The sequence below is a fragment of the Haemaphysalis longicornis genome, unplaced genomic scaffold (assembly GCF_048455015.1).
Source record: "Haemaphysalis longicornis isolate Haplotype H1 unplaced genomic scaffold, Haemaphysalis longicornis Haplotype H1 scaffold_5, whole genome shotgun sequence".
Lineage (NCBI taxonomy): Eukaryota > Metazoa > Arthropoda > Arachnida > Ixodida > Ixodidae > Haemaphysalis > Haemaphysalis longicornis.
Window position 1 is genome coordinate 185,274,437 of NW_027526385.1, and position 18,612 is coordinate 185,293,048.

The following is an 18,612-nucleotide window of genomic DNA, read 5'->3' on the forward strand; positions in this document are numbered from 1 at the left end:
CCGAATTTCGAAGCCCACTTAAACTCAGCCAAAATTCAAAGCCAACGCCGGCGCAACCACCACAAAGGAAAACCCCACGAATGGAATGGGATGATGGCGCAACCGGACAGACAGCGTTTTCATATCACGAGGCACAGAGGTTCTATTTCTCTCTGTTTTCTTTTCCATTGTTTTACTTTTTTTATTTTCTTGTGTGGTGGTTGATCTGGGGGTTAAGGTATGCAATTTTTGTTTTTTTATTATCTCTTTCCAACCTCCCAAACCCATATGTGCTTTTGTGTTCCCGTCCCGTAATGAGGTGGGATGAAAGACGAAATGGCATTACTTTTGCAGGCTAATGGCGCCTCGATTCATTGTTAAGTGTATCTATTTTTGTGCACTTCAAGGTTAACCGATTGGCTTGAATACTTCGTAAATTCAAATCTGGATTTTTTTGTACGCGCTGAGAACTGTGTGCGAACACAAGTTTTTTTTTTTGTTTTTCAACTGGCTGCGCATGTTTCGTTTCTCGCCGCTTCAAGCCGGGTACCTCACGGGCTTTGTTGTGGCCCAGAGTAGCTAAGTGCTGTTTTCGCGGCGTTTAAGTCCGGAGTTTCATTCCCGGGACTTCCGTAAGGACATTTTTTTTATTGGCGCGCACCCTCCTGCATGTGGGCTCCTTGCCTCCCAGCCACTTTCCCTTACACTTATTACCCTAGCATTTTCTCCTCTCCACTTCGCCCATTAATATAGGTGTCTGTTGATGTTCCGCCCGGAAAGAACGAAAGCGTTAACATCTCCGCTGTTAAAAAAGAGCCCACTGCAGCGCATTACAGTAAAGCGATAACGTCATCCTGACCCCCAGCAGTTCCCTCGAGCACTAACAGTTTTCGCTCCCGCTTAAAAGTTACAGTGCAGTAGATTTATGTACCCTATACCCATGCTACCTTTTGGGACACTCGTTACGTTGTTTGGGGATTAAGTGTTCCGCGCGAGGGGATATATTTCTCAGTACGTTGTTTGCTTTTCTACGAAGGTTCAACACTGGCTCATCACTATTTATTTACGAAGGTTCATCACCGGCAATTCCGCTAGGCAAAGCCTTTAGCACTAAGCGTTAAAAGCTACAAGAAAATATTTACCGTCGAGAGAAACGTGGCATCCAAAATCAAAGCATCAAAACTTGCAATGAAACATTGAAGATTGTGTAAAAAAGCTTCTTGCCCCATTTAAAGCTTCTTGTGTCGGGAAGCAACCAAACACTGTTTTCAGCTTATGAATCCGCAGGACAACTGGCATTATATCTGCTTGCGTTGAATAATGCGAGGAAGTAGCAAATTTCAAGAATGCCCATCGTCGCGGCTGTTATTGCCGCCGCGGCAAATCTGGGCCAGATACCTAGTTGGCAACATCTTGAGTACCGTCTTTTTAGGCTCATAATATGACATCCGTGACACTGTGCACAAGAGGTGAGCTAAGCACCGTTGAACGGAGCTCTCGACATTATGAATACAATATTGGCGTGAAAAGGCGCAAGCTGGGATGAATTTTGCAATTTGAGGTAAACTATTTACAAGCCGTCAATAGATTAAAACACGCGGTATATGGATGGACCGTAAGTCTAAGACATGGGGAGAGCATGATACCTACAAAGACAAAGTAAAACGACAAAGTTAAGCACCCTCTACTTACCCTCGGTTGGGTAGGGATGGCCCTCCGGGGAATGCATGCTGTCCCCAGTACGTTGAAAAAGGCGCGAGGAACACGGAAGGTGCCACGACGAGTCAAACAGTGGAGGATCAGACAAATCACCGGTTGGGTCCTTTGCTTCTTCCTTGTCTTCGTAGATACTCGCGTGGAGCGAGCCGTTGGAAATATGGTGGTGCTGGTGGTTCCAGTGAAATGGCGCGTACCCACTCAGGGGGATTGGCCAGGAAATGGGCGCCTTACCGAATGAAATTAGGTAATTTTTGAAGACAAAGAAAAATGTTGAATTATTAGGATGGATCAGCAGTAGATGAGTAGATTAATAAACGTAAGGCGATTAGAGAAAGAAAGAAAAAAAAGGTAAAAACGAACACCATTTAATGAAAATTGGAAGTAAGAAACACGAAGAAAGTGGTACAGACGAAGCAGTGAGCTTGGCGCGCATATTCTTGACAATAAAATCCAGTTAAGCAAAATGCTGTCTAGCACGGCAGACGGCCTGATTCCAGGATGAATGAGTGCAACGCACTGCAAAGATCCCCGTGGCAGAATCCCAGTTCCTTCGCCCCGAATGACAAAATAACTGTAGCAGACAGCGGGAGGTTTAGCCGGCTGCGTGTACTTTCTAAGTATCTTCGTCTTATCGAGGAGAACCGTCGGCAGGAGAGGAAGAAATGGTCCATTGTTTCTGGTTCTTTGCAAAAGGCGCATAACGGCGACAGGGCCAGATTAGAGCGGTGCAGGTAATAATTTAAATTTGGCACGCCACAGCGAAAGGTAGTGAGGGTTACTTCACAAGCTCGCGACTGGCTAATGCTGCACTTCCATGAGTACCGGAGGTGCTCGAGCTCCGAGTAATCGTAAGTAGAATCAGGCAGACTTTGAAGTAAGCCCAGCCTACGGAAGCGAGCCGAAGTTATGAGGGAAATGGGCGGCAGAACCTCCACTATTGGACCGCCCAATGCCATTCCCGCCAGAGCATCCGCCGATTCTCGTTAGAATTGTCGTCTTCTTCTACCAGTTCGATTTATATCTGCAATGCCCGTTTCCAAGGGCTTAAAGTTCGTAGATAACCCCCCCCCCCTAAAACGAGAATTCTAAGGCCCCAATAGCTCCAAAAACATTAAAAAGGGAGAATTTCAAACATTCCAGTAACCCGCCCTAAACGGACCCTGCAACACTTTTTTAACTTTTTTGAAATCTGAAATTCTTGCAGAACTTAGTCATCCAACACACCCAGTACTTAGATTAGACGGTCGCAATGTGCCTCAGCCAAAAATGAGTGCTCTATTTCCATCAGATAACTCGGAAACTGGTTCAAAATATTTTTTCTCTCTTTACCGCTCTCGACGTCCTTCGCCCGCTCGAATTACGTCATTACGGTCACGTAGCGGCTGTAAGCCTGTTTTCCTTCAGTTGCAGCAATGAAAGCTTTTCGACAGCAAATAAAGCCACAATAACAAAGCGGAAATGGAAGCCGTATCTCGTGCGACGGGTCAATCACGCAGTGTCGCTCCGTGCTGGCATTAACTACGGCTCTTGCAGTGGTTCCAGACGCGAAGGAAAGAGTGAAAGTACTTATCGAAAGCGTTTCAGGGTCTCCTTAAGAAACGGATAAATCTTTTCAGGGGTGCAAACAAATTTCTACGAACCCACAATGACAAGGCTGACATTCGACGCTTGTAAGAATTTTATAGCTCATGATGATTTCAGACAGCACGGTAGAGCCGACAAAATCAGTGCAATTCCACTCAGCGAGGATGGACGAGAGGGTGAGCTACATAGACTTCGCGGCAGTGCTGTCTACGGACTACACACCACTGGTAAGCGAAGAGGATGCGCCGTAGTTGTGAAGTGCCCCCGAATGACGCAAAGAGGGTGAATAGAGATAGTATACCTTAGTTATCTTTAGCTCTGTCGACGCTATAAAATTTTCTCGTCAACGAGTTGTACAACGCATGCGTCGAATTTATAGAAACTACCATAAATTATCTCAACAGTAAAGCTATCTCAAAAAGGCCAGGTTCGTATTATGTTACTCGCCATATACATGCATTACTTGTTTAGTTGGCGAAATAATGTCTGAGCAGTTTTTTTTTTTTTCATGGATGATAGTCATGTGCTTAAAAGTGAACTGTTGTCATCTGATTCAGCGCCCCGTTGTACGTGAGACGTTTATTGATTTACTGCTTGTACATAGTTCATTTGTGATCATTGTCATTCCCAATACCTTCCATATTCATTCCTTTCTCTTTCTGTCCCCAGTACCCTCCCCCCAGAGGGAAGTAGCAGGCCCAAGATCAATTTCTCAGGCCGACCTCTTCTCCTTTTTCAATAAACATTTACTCTCTCTCTCATGGTATTAGCACGCCTGAAGCTGTAAAGACTACTGATCTTTTTGCGCCCTGTGCATACAGCTGATTTGAATGCGGCCTACGCGAGATTTCCCTTTAACTGCATTTTAAAAAAACATTTACCTTGGTCAGACTCAGTACCGACCAAAAATATGCCTAGCTTCTAACGATTCTCACCTAGCGTTAATCTACGATGAAGAAGTGAAGATTCGAAGAAAAAGTCTGCAATTTTATTTTTCCTCTCTCCTAATGGGTATAGAGGTGTGTTTCTGTAAAAATATAATCCCGCTATGTGGTACTGTTTGACTTGCAGTACTATTTGGCGTAGTGGCCAGGCCAGACGTCGAAGAAAACCCGCGCACGCTGGGTTTTGATTGATTCCGAATCGAATTTTACAGTCAAGCGCATTGTGCACAGGGTTCTGGGCATTTTCTTTCCGCGTAGACTGTTATCCCTCAAAACGGAATACGTTTTCGTGAAGGCTTACTACAGTGATTGCGCGCGTGAAGTCCCAGCGTTCGGACCTTTTTAGGGACCCTTCAACAAAATCCTCGCACTGTGTTTTTACACTCCCAAGAAACGTTCGTGGCCAGTATCCTCCGGCTTCCCTGGGGTGGCGGTATTCGTCCAGGCTCGAGCACGAACCCCAGGTTCCGCGTTTCTTCAAAGCATGAGGCGTCCATTTTCGCGAGGCGTTCTCGAGCGTGCATGATTTTGAACGTCGTGGCTTCTTTCCGCGCAGAAAACGGCGTTCGCCGGGGCCTAAACCTTTCGCTCCACTAGCCCAAAACGCTTCAATAACGCCGTACCTTGTTTCGGCGTAGACCTTGTTTTGGCTGGCGTATCTTGTTTCATTCGATAGTGAAATTCCGAAGCGGTTCGGCGCTGGGGCTACGGCAATTGCGTCGGTCGTTTTGCGAGTGAAACTCCAGTAGCAAAGACCAACATTATTGTCTACGTGAGATCGCACCGCTGTTTAGGATTCTGAGTCACCCCGTATTCACACTTCCAGACTTGCAAGGTACAATGGCGCCGTTTTTTTACAACACTTTAGAACAAGTACCGTCCCCTATAAAAAATTACTTAAAGCAAGTTTGCGCTTCGGAGAGAGAGAATCACTTTATTGAGGCTTAAGCGGGATAATGGAAATGGTGTGGCCGTCGGTTTGAGGCCGGCGCCGACGTTTTCAGCGCGGGTGACCAGCAGCATGTGGACCTCTGGGTCCGAGCTGCCCTGCGCTCCCTCCCACCGCTCTTCATCAACTATGGAGGGAAAGGGGTCTTGAGAACAGGCCCACATAGAGTGGATTGGAGTGGCCGGGTCCCCACAGAGCGGATAATATTGGAAGGCTGGTGATTTTAGTGGCCGTGATATTCTTTCTGAAGATAGGTTCGACTTAGGCATTTTCGGTGAAAGCGAGAACATAATAAAGGTGTTCATATGCCGCGCCAAATCTCTTTGCCGTAGAGAGAGATACAAAATCACTTTGTATTAGAAGTTAGATTTATCGCACTGAAGTCAGAGAACAATTAACAATAAAAATCCCCTAGGGTCTTGCAAAAATATTGGCACTGATTTTGTTGATACCCTTGGGGTTGGTTCCAACCTCGCTTCCAAAACATACTAGTGTGCCCCTAGGCTACTGCGGAAAACTACGGAGCTCTGTTGGCAGCTCCGTATTAGAACAGATGCAGCGCTGTAAGCGAAGAGGGGATGGCCCTGGGTGCGCAAAGGACATGCTTGTATCCGCAAGGAAATAAAATTTATTCGTAGAATTAATAGTCAACTTACACACCCACTTCCAGCCTAAAACCATACAATGGATCAGAAATATTTTCACCAATAAAGACCTTGTGCGTGCTCTAGTAAACAATACACACACAAAATTGCGCAGAAGAATAATGATGATTCTACATGGAGGCATAAGAACGATGTAATGATATCGCCAATATTGTGTCATTACTACACGATGGCAGCGAGGCGTTCCGCCCTGGTGTGGCTAAGATGCCTTAACCCTTTATTCCCCGTTTTTACACATTGAGAAAAAAGAATAACAAGAAACGTTGTTACATGACGGCAGGATAGAAGTAACGAACCAGAGCAGGTGAAGGGGCGGTTGAATGGGCTGTCACTATGGGATGAACGACGGGTATCTGCCATTGTGCTGGTCGTGTCCTACGTCCAATTATTATGCCGCAATGCGCCACTGCCGACTTCTTTCTTCTCGTAGAATTTAACGTCGGTCGAAAACGACTGTCATGGTCGAGGTTGCAATCCATGAACGGGTGCAGTAAAAATGAAAGGCAAGATTAAAACGATAAGTTATTAAATCCTTTCCGACACGGATGACGATGAACTGCGTACATCCTGGCAGCAAAACGGTGATATCCACCGTAGCCTTAAAAAATCATCAATGCCTTCCTATCCGTGCCGGAAGGAAAAATTCCCCGCATTTCCCCGAGGGGAAGAATGTGAAAGTGCGAATGCACGAGTTGAATTTGCGCGGTTCGGTAATGTTCGCGAAAGAGAGATCACACACACACACACACAACTACAAAGAAAGAAAGATGCATTTATTCACAGACACCTATTTGTGTTGTCGTTGTACTTGATTGCTAGAGCGGATCTCAGCTTTGAAATTTCGTGTCAGTACTCCTTTAAGCGGGTGCATTAGCCCTTCTCACGCCCGATTCCTGGCCAATCCCCCACGTGGGTATGTGCCATGTCAGCGGCCAGGCAGCGCGCGCCCATCTCCCCCCGTTGCCAAGGAAGACGAGGAGATTCCTGGCCAATCCCCCACGTGGGTATGTGCCATGTCAGCGGCCAGGCAGCGTGCGCCCATCTCCCCCCGTTGCCAAGGAAGACGAGGAGATTCCTGGCCAATCCCCCACGTGGGTATGCTATGCGGACATCGCCGGTGGACGCAGGTTCAGGGTCGCTTAAGAAGTGCATCGCACTTAAAATCACACAGTGGTGTCGTGTGGTCACGCCTCGTATCGTCTTCGTAGCCTGCGGGTCACAGGCTGGAAGCTTTGTGCTCGGGACTTCGGTGTGCTGAATAGGAGTGGGGCGCGGCTGGGTGCCAACCGACACTGCCCACGTAGCATACACGGAAGATTTAAGACCAAGGCTGTGCAGAGATGGAGAGCTGGATAGGGATGACCAATGCACCCTCTATGCAGATCTTACAGCTGCAACAGGAGGGGAGGCAGGAGGATGACAGATGAGTGGGGAATTTAATGAATGGCCACGATAGCGGGAGCACAGGGGCAATGTACAACCCGGTTTGTCGTCTGCTAACTCGGGTTAGAACGCCGCTGCCGACTCCTTCCTTCTCGTAGCAATAATATGTTCACGTAATAACCAACGGAGTTTAACTTGAAAGCAGAAAATGTGCGCAAAAATGGAGGACGCTTAAGATTCGCCTTAAAACGTGGGCCATTCCCAAGTCACGGGCCACAAAATGCATTATACAAGTTGTAATATAGAAATGCTGTGTTAAAGGAACATAGACAAAATGCGAAAACTTTTCAGGGTCGCCTAGGGCACGTAGCAGGTACTCTTTGTAAGCGTATCTTCACTCGCACCGCAATGCTAAAAATTGCTCTACGGCACTGAAGTCTGCTTACGGAAGTGGTTAAATGACGGATAGCATTCGACGGCACGGCACCTTCACTCCCTGCAGTCCCTCTGAGAGGGAATCTGGTATTGTAAATATATCTGCTGTGGTCGCCGCAGAAAGGGAATTCGTGAGTCTCACGTGAGTTTCGAAAACCACCCGTCATCATCATTGGCCAGTTTGTTCGAGCAGATTTATGACCAGTCCGAAGACCTTTCAAAACAGTTGACTCACAAGCTACCTTACTGTTTATGGTGTCCACATGATGATCATGACACCCTTGCGAAAGAGCAGTAGGGTATTTCCACGACAAGCTAAAACACTTTCACATTGCCATTAGTTAGGCCGACTAAGTTGAATCTCTAAAGGCGTGCCATCAATATTAGGAAATCGCTCTAAGTATGCTTCTAATTCTTCCTAATACCATTTGTAACTTCGTACTGTGAAGCTACGAATGCGACACTCCTTTTGCCCAGGGGCCTAATCCTTCGACTTACAGAATACGTATACCCAGCTCCCATCTGCTGCTTCGATTTGAACACTCCTAGTTTTTCTAGAAATTGCCAACAGAGCCCCCTGTCACGTGAACGGATGGTGGGGTGGTCTTTACCAGCTCGGAGCAACGGCTCCCAGGGACGTGTTAAACAACATACATTTAATGCACACAAAAAAAACATAAGGAAAAGCACTCAATATTTAAACTACCCACAAACGATAAACACTCACACCTCTACCACCTCTACAATCCCAAAATACAACCCACATACAAACCCCTAACTTAGCAGCTCAATATACAATTCAAATCAAAACTCAAAAGTCTCTACAATAACGTCCTACACTTAGTACACTCTAAATACACTCCTTAACCGAGTTGCAGTTAATTTCACTGGTACCACAACTCCCTAGTTGTGTCCTTTACAACTGCGTCCCTACTGGAGTGGCCTACCCCGCTGTCGTCGGCGTTGATGTGTCGCACCCGTTGCGTGGCCGCGACTTGGTGGTAGCCGTCCTCGTCTCGCTTCGGTGCCGGCGTCCGATGCGCGCGGTCAATCCTGGACGGCGTGGGCTCCGCGCGTCCTCACTTCTTTCCTCAATCGCTACCCCCTGGTAGCCTCTCTCGCTGGAAGTCCTTGATGCTGGCGTTCGACGCGCGCGGTCATCCCTTTGACGGCGTGCTTCCTCGGTGGCTACCCCCTCGTAGCCGCTGCCGCTGGAGGTTTCAGGTAGGCTCGGCCCGAACGTAGCCTTCCGGGGCCGTGGAGACGAACGTCGACGGAGCGTGGACGCTGGCCGCTGGTGCCCGACCGATGCCGCTGGGGCCACGAAGACACAGGTTTGTTCTGCACCATAGGATGACGGTGCCGATGTGAAGTCGGCCGGCTCCCGCCCAGGCTCGCATGGCGTGGTCGACGGCCTGGCCGCGTCCCCCTGGCTCGTTCGTTGAAACGCACGTGCTCCGGCAGCCTCTTGCTTTCTTCGGTTTCTTGCCTCCCCGTTTCTCTTTGTGCGCCCCGCTTTTATACCGACTGGGCTCTCCCGTGGCGCACTCTCATTGGCTCTTCGCCTCTTCTATGTCTTTATATGGCCATCTCGCCACTTGTCCCATACATGGCCTTCCCTGATTTGCGGACCAGTGCGCTGCCACCTTTGCCCATGATTCCTTGGTGCGTCGGCGCTGGCACTTGCTGATTGGTGCTCTCCTGGCGCGCACTTCAAAATTCTCGTTCCTTTGTTCTTTTCTTCTATTTTTCGGGGTTTTCATGCATCCCCTCTCGGGGAGTGCCCTGACACATGACAAATACCCCCCGCTTTAAGAGTTTTTTTCTCAAAAAACTGCTGCGTCTTGGCCTCCGATGTCTTCTTCTTCCACAACCCTTGGTCACTTCTCATGAGTTCACTGTTAATCCCCACTGCTCACTTCCTTCGTCGCACTGTTCACCTCCCACTTCACCTCGCCTTCACTTTTCCCACACCTGTCTGTAGCTTACTCATGTCTACACAACACGCACAGTCGGTTCGCATCACGTTCCCGTTCTATCACCAATACATCACTTCTCAAACACCGAAATACTCAAATTCTTCTCTAACACATCACTGCAATCAACCGTTATAGGTCCGATTACTGTCCACGTCAACTCCATGATTTCACTCAGTTTTTTTTACTTCATCTTCAGTCTTCCGCAAACACACCACTCAGCCATATTGCCTTTACACTTGTTTAGTGGTTGAAGGCGCATTCTGTTTCCCTCATGCCTATGCCAACTACCTGTGCACGATGTCTCATTCTGGTGGTTGTTTAGGATAGGCTGCTTTTGCGTCTCACCAGCAATTCTCCCCTTATCGACGCCCCTCATGCATGCTGCGCATGATCTCACGTATCTCCGGACGTCACTGTGTAGACGCAGCCAAAAGAATTCTTCATTAATTTTAGCAGCCGTCTGCCGGACTCGTAGATGTTCATCTCTAGTGCTCACATGTCCACGCCTTAAAACTGAACCACGGAAACCCTTTGGAATTAGTACCTTATTTACTTTTCTACCCCCACCAAAGGTGCAATGGCGAACCAAAACTCTTTCCACTATCTGAAACCTGCATACCATAGGGTTGCACGTTCGCCTAGCCTCCTCGCCGACCTTTCGAAAGCCCACTTTCAGTGAGGCATCTTTCTTTTGCTGATCCGCTAATTCGCTTAACGTTACCCTCAACCCTCGCGACACTGTGGCCTCTACTATTGTCATCCCTCTGTCCTCTTCGGATTTCACTCTTGCGTGCACTGTTGCTATTCTTCCCACTGTCGTATCTAGTTTTATCTACCGGCTGTGTACCAGCCCGGTGCACTAGCTTTTCGCTCACCTTCAACTTGCTCCTCCAATTGGGATCTGGATAATCTACTCTCCTGGCACCAGGTATATTGCCTAAGATAACATCATACATTGGGTCTTCCATACACTTGGATTTTAATTTTCCCGAGTTGTACGGGGTCTGCGCCTCTGGCAGCCACCTCTTAGTGCTATCCGCCATGAATATAACCGCCTCATTTCCCGTTAAATCCTGGTCTTTAACCAAACTCCTCCTAACGAGCACCGTAGTGGAACCACTATCTCTTAACACTGACACTAGTCGGCTGCTCATCTCCCCATATACCGCAGGCATTTTCGGTTCAACATCACCGGCCAGATTATCAGCGTCGCCCTCAGCAACTCTTTGGCCCCCGTCGCCTTTCTGCTCGGTGCGCTTTGGGGGACTCACCCTGGGGCATATCATGCAAGCCACCTTGTCTGGGGTTCGCGACCAGCAATCCTCTGTGTGGTGTCTTTTCTTTTGACACGTTTGACATACAGACGGCGGGGCGCCCCTACGGGATCCCACCTTGCACTCCGCGGCCTTATGCCCTACCCGACCATACAGAAAACACTTCTGGGGTGCCCAGGACCCTGCCCCACGAGTTTTTTGCCTCTGATCATCTAACGTGACGGGTTCTTGCTTCCGTTTCGCTAAGTTCTTTAGGCCCTGAGCCTCCATGAACCTGTGCGCAAGCTCCACGGTTTCCGCCAGCCCTCTCTGTTTCCTTTCTTTCCCGAACACCGTTACCTCCGGGCTGCAGCGCTCGTAGAACTGCTCGGCAATCATAAGCTCTCTAAGTCCCTCGAACGATTTGGCCCTTCCAGCCAACTCTATTCATCGGTCAATAGTTCGAGAGGCGCGCGACAAACTGCTTAGATGTCTCAGCGTATTCCGGTTTGGAAGCTCGAAACTTTTCCCGGAAGCCCTCCGTGGTAAGGAGGAACCTCTGCAGCAACGCTACTTTCACCTTATCATAGTCCATTGACTCCTCCGCGGGCATGCTACCAAACACACTCAATGCTTCGCCAACCAAGCACATGCTCAGGGCTGTGGCCCACTCACTCCGTTTCCACCCCTGCCCTAAGGCTATTCTTTCAAAGCGGTGCAACTAAGCGTCCAAATCGTCACGCTTTTCATCAAGAGGGGCAATTAGTTTCTTGGGGCATATGCTCACTGAAAGCGGCGTCGCCACCCCTAACAAGGTGGTATCCCGCTCTACTCGAGAACTCTGTTCACTTGTCTCTGCCAAGCGCACCTTCATTTCCAGCACCTCCTTCTCCTTATCAAGCCTTGCGTTTTCGTCCCGCGAGACTTTGTCTAAAATAGCCATCGCCTCTTCCTTATTCAAGTTTAATGAGCTACAAAACGCCACTAGCTTTCCCAAATCCATTCTCGCAGCTTGTAAGACACGTGACAGGGCCCGATGGAAATATCCTTGGTGAGGATAAATCTATCCTGGCAGGCTCGCCAATTATTTGTCACGTGAACGGATGTTGGGGTGGTCTTTACCAGCTCAGAGCAATGGACCCAGTGGAGCCGTTGACGTGCTTAACAACATACATTTAATGCACACACACAAAAAAACCTTTACGCAAAGCACTCAATATTTAAACTACCCACAAACGATAAACACTCACACCTCTACAATCCCAAAATACAACTCACATACAAACCCCCAACTTAACAGCTCAATATACAATTCAAATCAAAACTCAAAAGTCTCTACAATAACGTCCTACACTAAGTACACTCTAAATACACTCCTTAACCAAGTTGCAGTTAATTTCTCTGTTACCACAACTCCCTAGTTGTGTCCTTTACAACTGCGTGCCTACTGGACTGGCCTACCCCGCTGCCGTCGGCGCTGCTGTGTCCCACCCGTTCGTGGCCGCGACTTGGTGGTAGCCGTCCTCGTCTCGCTTCGGTGCCGGCGTTCGATGCGCGCAGTCAATCCTTGGACAGCGTGGGCTCCGCGCGTCCTCACTTCTTTCCTCTATGGCTACCCCCTGGTAGCCTCTCTCGCTGGAGGTCCTTGATGCCGGCGTTCGACGCGCGCGGTCATCCCTTCGGCGGCGTGCTTCCTCGGTGGCTACCCCCTCGTAGCCGCTGCCGCTGGAGGTTCCAGGTAGGCTCGGCCCGAACGTAGCCTTTCGGGGCCGTCGAGACGAACGTCCACGGGGCGTGGACGTTGGCCGCTGGTGCCCGACCGATGCCGCTAGGGCCACGAAGACACAGGTTTGTTCTGCACCTATAGGATGACGATGCCGATGTGAAGTCGGCCGGCTCCCGCCCAGGCTCGGATGGTGTGGTCGATGGCCTGGCCGCGTCCCCCTGGCTCGTTCGTTGAAGCGCATGTGCTCCGGCCGCCTCCTGCTTTCTTCGGTTTCTTGCCTCCCCGTTTCTCTTTGTGCACCCCGCTTTTATACCGACTGGGCTCTCCCGTGGCGCACTCTCATTGGCTCTTCGCCTCTTCTTTGTCCTTATATGGCCATCTCGCCACTTGTCCCATGCGCGGCCTTCCCAGATTGGCGGACCAGTGCGCTGCCACCTTTGCCCATGATTCCTTGGTGCGTCGGCGAAGGCACTTGCTGATTGGTGCTCTCCGGGCGCGCACTTCAAAATTCTCGTTCCTTTGTTCTTTTCTTCTATTTTTCGGGGTTTTCATGCATCCCCTCTCGGGGGGTGCCCTGACACATGACACCCCCGCTATTCGTCCTGAATAAACTATGGTTAGAAATCCTGCGCTACAATCCGCGGTTCAATCCCGACCAAAAAAATAATTTTCGCAATACCTCTTTTTTCGTATTGTAAAATGCCCTCTTCGCTAAACCAGCGTGCTGTTTTCGTAAATATGGGTCATCCGGTATCTTGTGGGTCTTTTTAAAGGTGAGGCAGTGCATACCAACACCTTTCAGTAACCTTCGATATCGCACCAGAAGTGACTCGCTTGTACCTAATTCAGAGCGGGATGTTAAGCTGCGAATCGGAATCATGGGGACATCATGAAGTAAGAGGGACACACACGCGATATGGCTGTAAAATATCCCCAGGGGAAGCCGCAACGTCTACGCATTCAAATCACACGAAAAGATATAGGTATACGTACTCTCAAAGCCCTGTTTAATGGTGTCAGGTGTATAGCATGCGCATGCTACTTCCGGTAAATGTAGTGAAAGAACGTAGGGCCACACGCTACCAAGGGCCGAAGTAACGATACAGCCTAGCCACGGAAGCATGGTAGGTGTGAATGATACGGAAGACTGCCAGATTTGTTTACGGTCTTTGTCCACCGCTTATGTTACGCAAAAAAAAACTTTTCGTCATCGTGACTGCGAGCCCGAACTTTTCAAGTGGAATGTTTCAGAGATACGCTGCGAAGCCTGGCATGCTTTCACATGTAATGGCCTTGGCGTCTTAAAAGTATCCAGACCGTGACTTTTAACAGCTCTGAGGCGACAAAACCAATGCTTGCGGGACGAGAGCTGCGATTGAAGGGACGACACTTACTGGTCGTCTACCCCACCGACCAAAAGGTGAAATTGAAGTCTCACTGGATGTTTTACGGTGTTGCGGATGGCATTCGTGCGGCGTTGGCGGTATTCAGCACACGGGCGAAGTAGCGCCGGAACGTTGGCGGGTAGAAGGGGGCACCACAACGGTTCCACCTTCGCGGGCTCCTAAAGCTGTAGTGCTTCTGGAAGGTGGACGACATGCTCCGCCAATTTCGATTCACGGACGAACAGGTCTTCGTCGTTGTCCCCGGACACCCAATCGGTGCGTACATTGCCACCCCGCTGGCCACCACCACAGGTACTACTAGGTGCTGAGCTGCTTATGCGTCGGGCTCTTCAGAATCCACGCCGCGCAATGCGCCGACGTACAGGAACCTGAGCGGGACCGTGGGGGTGAGGATTCGTCTGAACTTATGAGCACAGCGCAAGCAGAGGAAGCGGTGGAAGGCTTGATAAAACTTGACGCTGTGACAACGCGTGTAGGTGGAACTAGCGGCAGAGTCCAAAAGTCCAAGCAAGCAATAGGTAACCACGCGAGGTGCTTCCTTCACCCCCTGCTGCTCACGGGTAAGTCGGTGGAGACACTCTGTTCCACCCTTGTGGAGGTCCAACCGGAGGCGACAGAGGAGCAAGGGATGGAAACCATCGGCGCCACCTCTTCTCGCAACGCCAACGCGACCGCTAATCCGTCCGATGACCATGCTGGCTTCGAGGGGGAGATGGGAGGACGTAGCACCTGAAAGCTATCACGAAAGGCCGACGTCGCGGCTCGCTGGTTCTTTCACTACGAGTGAAAGTTGAGGTTGATCACAAGTCGCAGTTCACAACGCCTGTACTGTCACGGTGACTTGGCGGCCAAACAGCGGACGATGACACCTAACGACGTATGGTGCGCTCTATAACCGCCATGCTTCCGACCTCCACCCCTCGTATTTTAAATGCCTCCTGACGGTACTTTGACGTAACCCCTATGCGAAATGTTTGAGGCCTTTAAGCCCAAACCAACACGTCCGGTACACCGCTTACTTACTGAGCATGAACTCAATCTGTTGGCATTGCAGGAGGCCAAAGTTGAAGGGAAGGAGAGACCAAAAGCATGCTGCAGCACTTTTAGGCTAGTTACTATGCGTGAATCAACTTTGCTGCTTAAAACTGCGCAGGCTGTGTGCTTCTTGTAAAAAAGATATGTGTCAGTGTGTGCAAAGTGTCAGGTCGTTTTTTGTTCTTTCCTTGTGTGTGAGTTTGCTTTCAACAACTCCAAATGGTGTGTCATCCGCTATTATGCACCTACTGTGAAAGGGGACACAGAGAATTTCTTGTGCGCTGTCTTCAATTGCTCACCGACGAGAGACAAGTTAGGACGGTACACTTTGGGTATGCGCTGCGCCGCAGGGCAAGACAAGTATTACTCGTTACAAGGATGCAAATAGCCATGTTGTGTTTTCGAATTTTCATTGCAATTTGGTGTTTGACCATTATAAGGAATACAGAAATTCGAGGTTTTCGTTCAGATACGTTTATATTGAAACGTCTGTCATTTGCGGATGGCGTTGCTGTGTTTTGTCACGACAACAAAGCACCGATCACGTAGTAGAAATCATGAAACAGTTTGGCGTTCTAACATGAAGCCTGGTGAGCTGGGGAAAGTGTGTGGGTTTGTGGCCTCATGACTGGCTAGTCTCTCCAGAGAGTTTCACCGGCATTGCTTGGGTCACCCAACCGGCCAAGTACGGGAGCACTCCATTATAGTATTAGAGATAAGGAGACCTACTGAGGTGCTCACGTGCATGAGCTGCCCGAGAAGGCGCACAAATGGAAGGGGTCTGGTTTTTCTAAGTTCGCGACAGCAAACGCCTGCAAAGTTTTCCTTTCTAGCAAATTGTGGTATATCAATCAAGTTACACATTGTCCATCACGGAAACCGCAGAAACGTCTCGTGTTCGCGGTATTTGTTAGGGCCTCACGTTGGGAAAGGCGTAGTCGCAGAATAATTTTCAGGAGACTTCAGGAAAGCTGGCTTGTGCTCCCCCACCTGTCCATGCTACAGTATTTTAGTCGGTTTTTATATTTTTTCAATATGCGGACTCACGCTTTGACAAGTGTGTGTCAGGTTCGACTAAGTCGAGCTTTGCGGGATTTTTTTGACACGCTTGGCTGCACTAGTTCCGGCCTTGACAGCTACCTGAAGGATGTGGTCGACGCGGAAAAGTTTTTGAGGGTAAGGTTTTCACTTGATGGAAGGAGGGAGCGTAGGATAAATTGGTGTTTGGAGAAAATTATTCACTTGGAGAGGCTGTGACACAGTTGAGTCATTAAATTCAAGTTTGCCATCTGCATGTTTTTGACAAAATAATAACGGAATATATTTGGCTGGGAAGCATCCCACTAAAATGCAAACATTTAAGAAAGAGATTGGACTTTGCCTGTGAATTTAAATACCATCTGCAGATCAACCTTATTGTCTAGTTTTAACAATCCATAGTCCATCTGACGTCGACTTGGAATTCCTGTGTTATTTCTGTACTCTACATAGGCGTGCTTGCAACAACTCTAACCTGACTGCTGCTCTGAGCTTGAAAACACGCCAGTGGTTACATACTTTTTCTGGAGGCCAGAAAGAACAAATACTTCGTCGTATTTTATTCATTCTTTCTTAGCAAAACCGCTCCCGAATCATTGCTTCAGAGTCGAAGCCCACCATTTTCGCTAATGGGATTTCCAATACGAGCATAACGCCGTATCTTGATTGCAGTAAATGAAATTCATAAGCACAGTGGTCATCAATTAGCGAATCTTTGGGTTAAACGTTCAGTAAAGTGTATTCTGCACAACTAAATGACTGCTTATGGTAGCAAATGACGACATAAATCACATGCTATTGAGCGGACCTGCCTTCAACTGCCATCGGACCCCACGTTTCTGTTTATGTTTTAGTGTGGTGGGTATTTTCCTGACCAGACAACAAAAAAATACAGCAAAAACTCTTAATGGCATAATGGGGCACTTTAGGCAATACGGGTTGCTGATGAGACTGTTGGTACATCACTGCGCAACAAACAGCGCAAATAACACGGCCGAAGAGCCCACACACACGCTGTGGTGTGTGTGTTCTTGTGTAGTCTTACTTTTTGGGCTGTTTATAGTTCTCTTAGAATACCTTGTATACCACAGGCAAAACATTGCTACGCAGCTGGTACTCACGGAGAGTTCTTATAATAAAAAGTATTCTGTGCTTCAATTCTGCAATAGAAATAAAAAATACATGTACAAAACAATGTTTTCGCAAGAAAACGCGAAACGAATTCAACCTAGAGTAAAATGACCAGACATCTCGATAAAGGCGGGACACGTCTTGCTTTTTCTGCTGTGGTCCCGCTGTCCCGCAGCGTGCTTCTTGGACGGTGTTTTGCCCAACCTTCGGCCGGAAATACGGAAAATGGGTATTACACCAAGTCAGTGTTGCTAATGAAAAGCTTGAGGAATGGAAGAGCCAAAAGAAACAGTTTGAGGAAGTTCAAGAAAAGAGCGCACGTGACGGGACATAAGCAAGAAACTATTGTGTGTTCCTTGCTTAGTTCCAATGGCTGAGCTGTTTTCTTCAAGTTACAGTGTACGAACAAACCGTTCAGCACACCCTTTTTGCGTCTGACGAATGGTGGGTTGACACATTTACTTCTTCAGCAAATAACGCGTCAGTGCTCGTCGAAAAAAGGCCAAGAGAAGTACCAAGCGTATGATCTTTCACATAGAATAAATTTGCTTTGAGCATTAGTTCCCCATCAAGCTATGTGCCACGTTCTTCTTCCCCTCCTCCCCCAATCCCCGTCCCGTCCCGCTTTTTGGTCCGACGAATCTTTACCCTAGAAACTTTACCCTAGAGCCTAGATATCGCAGTGAGATTCCAAGTCTGAGAGAAACGAAAGGCACCGATTGAAGGTACATCAGGTGAACGAGTGCTAGAAAATTTAATTCACTTGAACAAACATCCGCTGTGTTTAGCGTAAGAAGACGGAGACTGGAGGAGCAACAGAATGGGGATATGTATTGCAGCGAAATAAGTATACCACATCAAAGAAATGGCCCGAAGTTCAGACCCACCAGCGCCTGATGACATCCCGCGAGGCCTCCAGCTCCTTATACACATGGCCCGCTCCAGCACAGCGGTCATCCTGACGAACGCGACCGATGGACCTGGCACCGGCGTTTCCGCAGAAAGAGACCAGATGGCCCCGCACCTGTTCCTTCTCCTATCCTCCCCTGCCCCGTGTGCAGTGCTGCCCGAGCCACCATACACCTCCTTGTCTGGGACTGTGACGGACTCTCCGAGGAACGCTGTAGGTGTCTATTTCCTCACGTCATCTCCCTTCAAGAATGGTTAACGCCTTCGAGTGACGCGCAGGAACATTTAGCGACCCTGTGGATATTTGCTGGCCGTACATGTCTAGTGATAATGGCCTAAATCAAGTGGTTTGTGATCGGGGCAGACACGCGTTGTGATTGAACCCCATTCGCCATTCCGTTTATTTTCCCTCTTCCTTGTCATCCCTTTCACCCCAAGAGGCGTTCCATCTATCCTTTCTAAATTTTTCAATTCCTT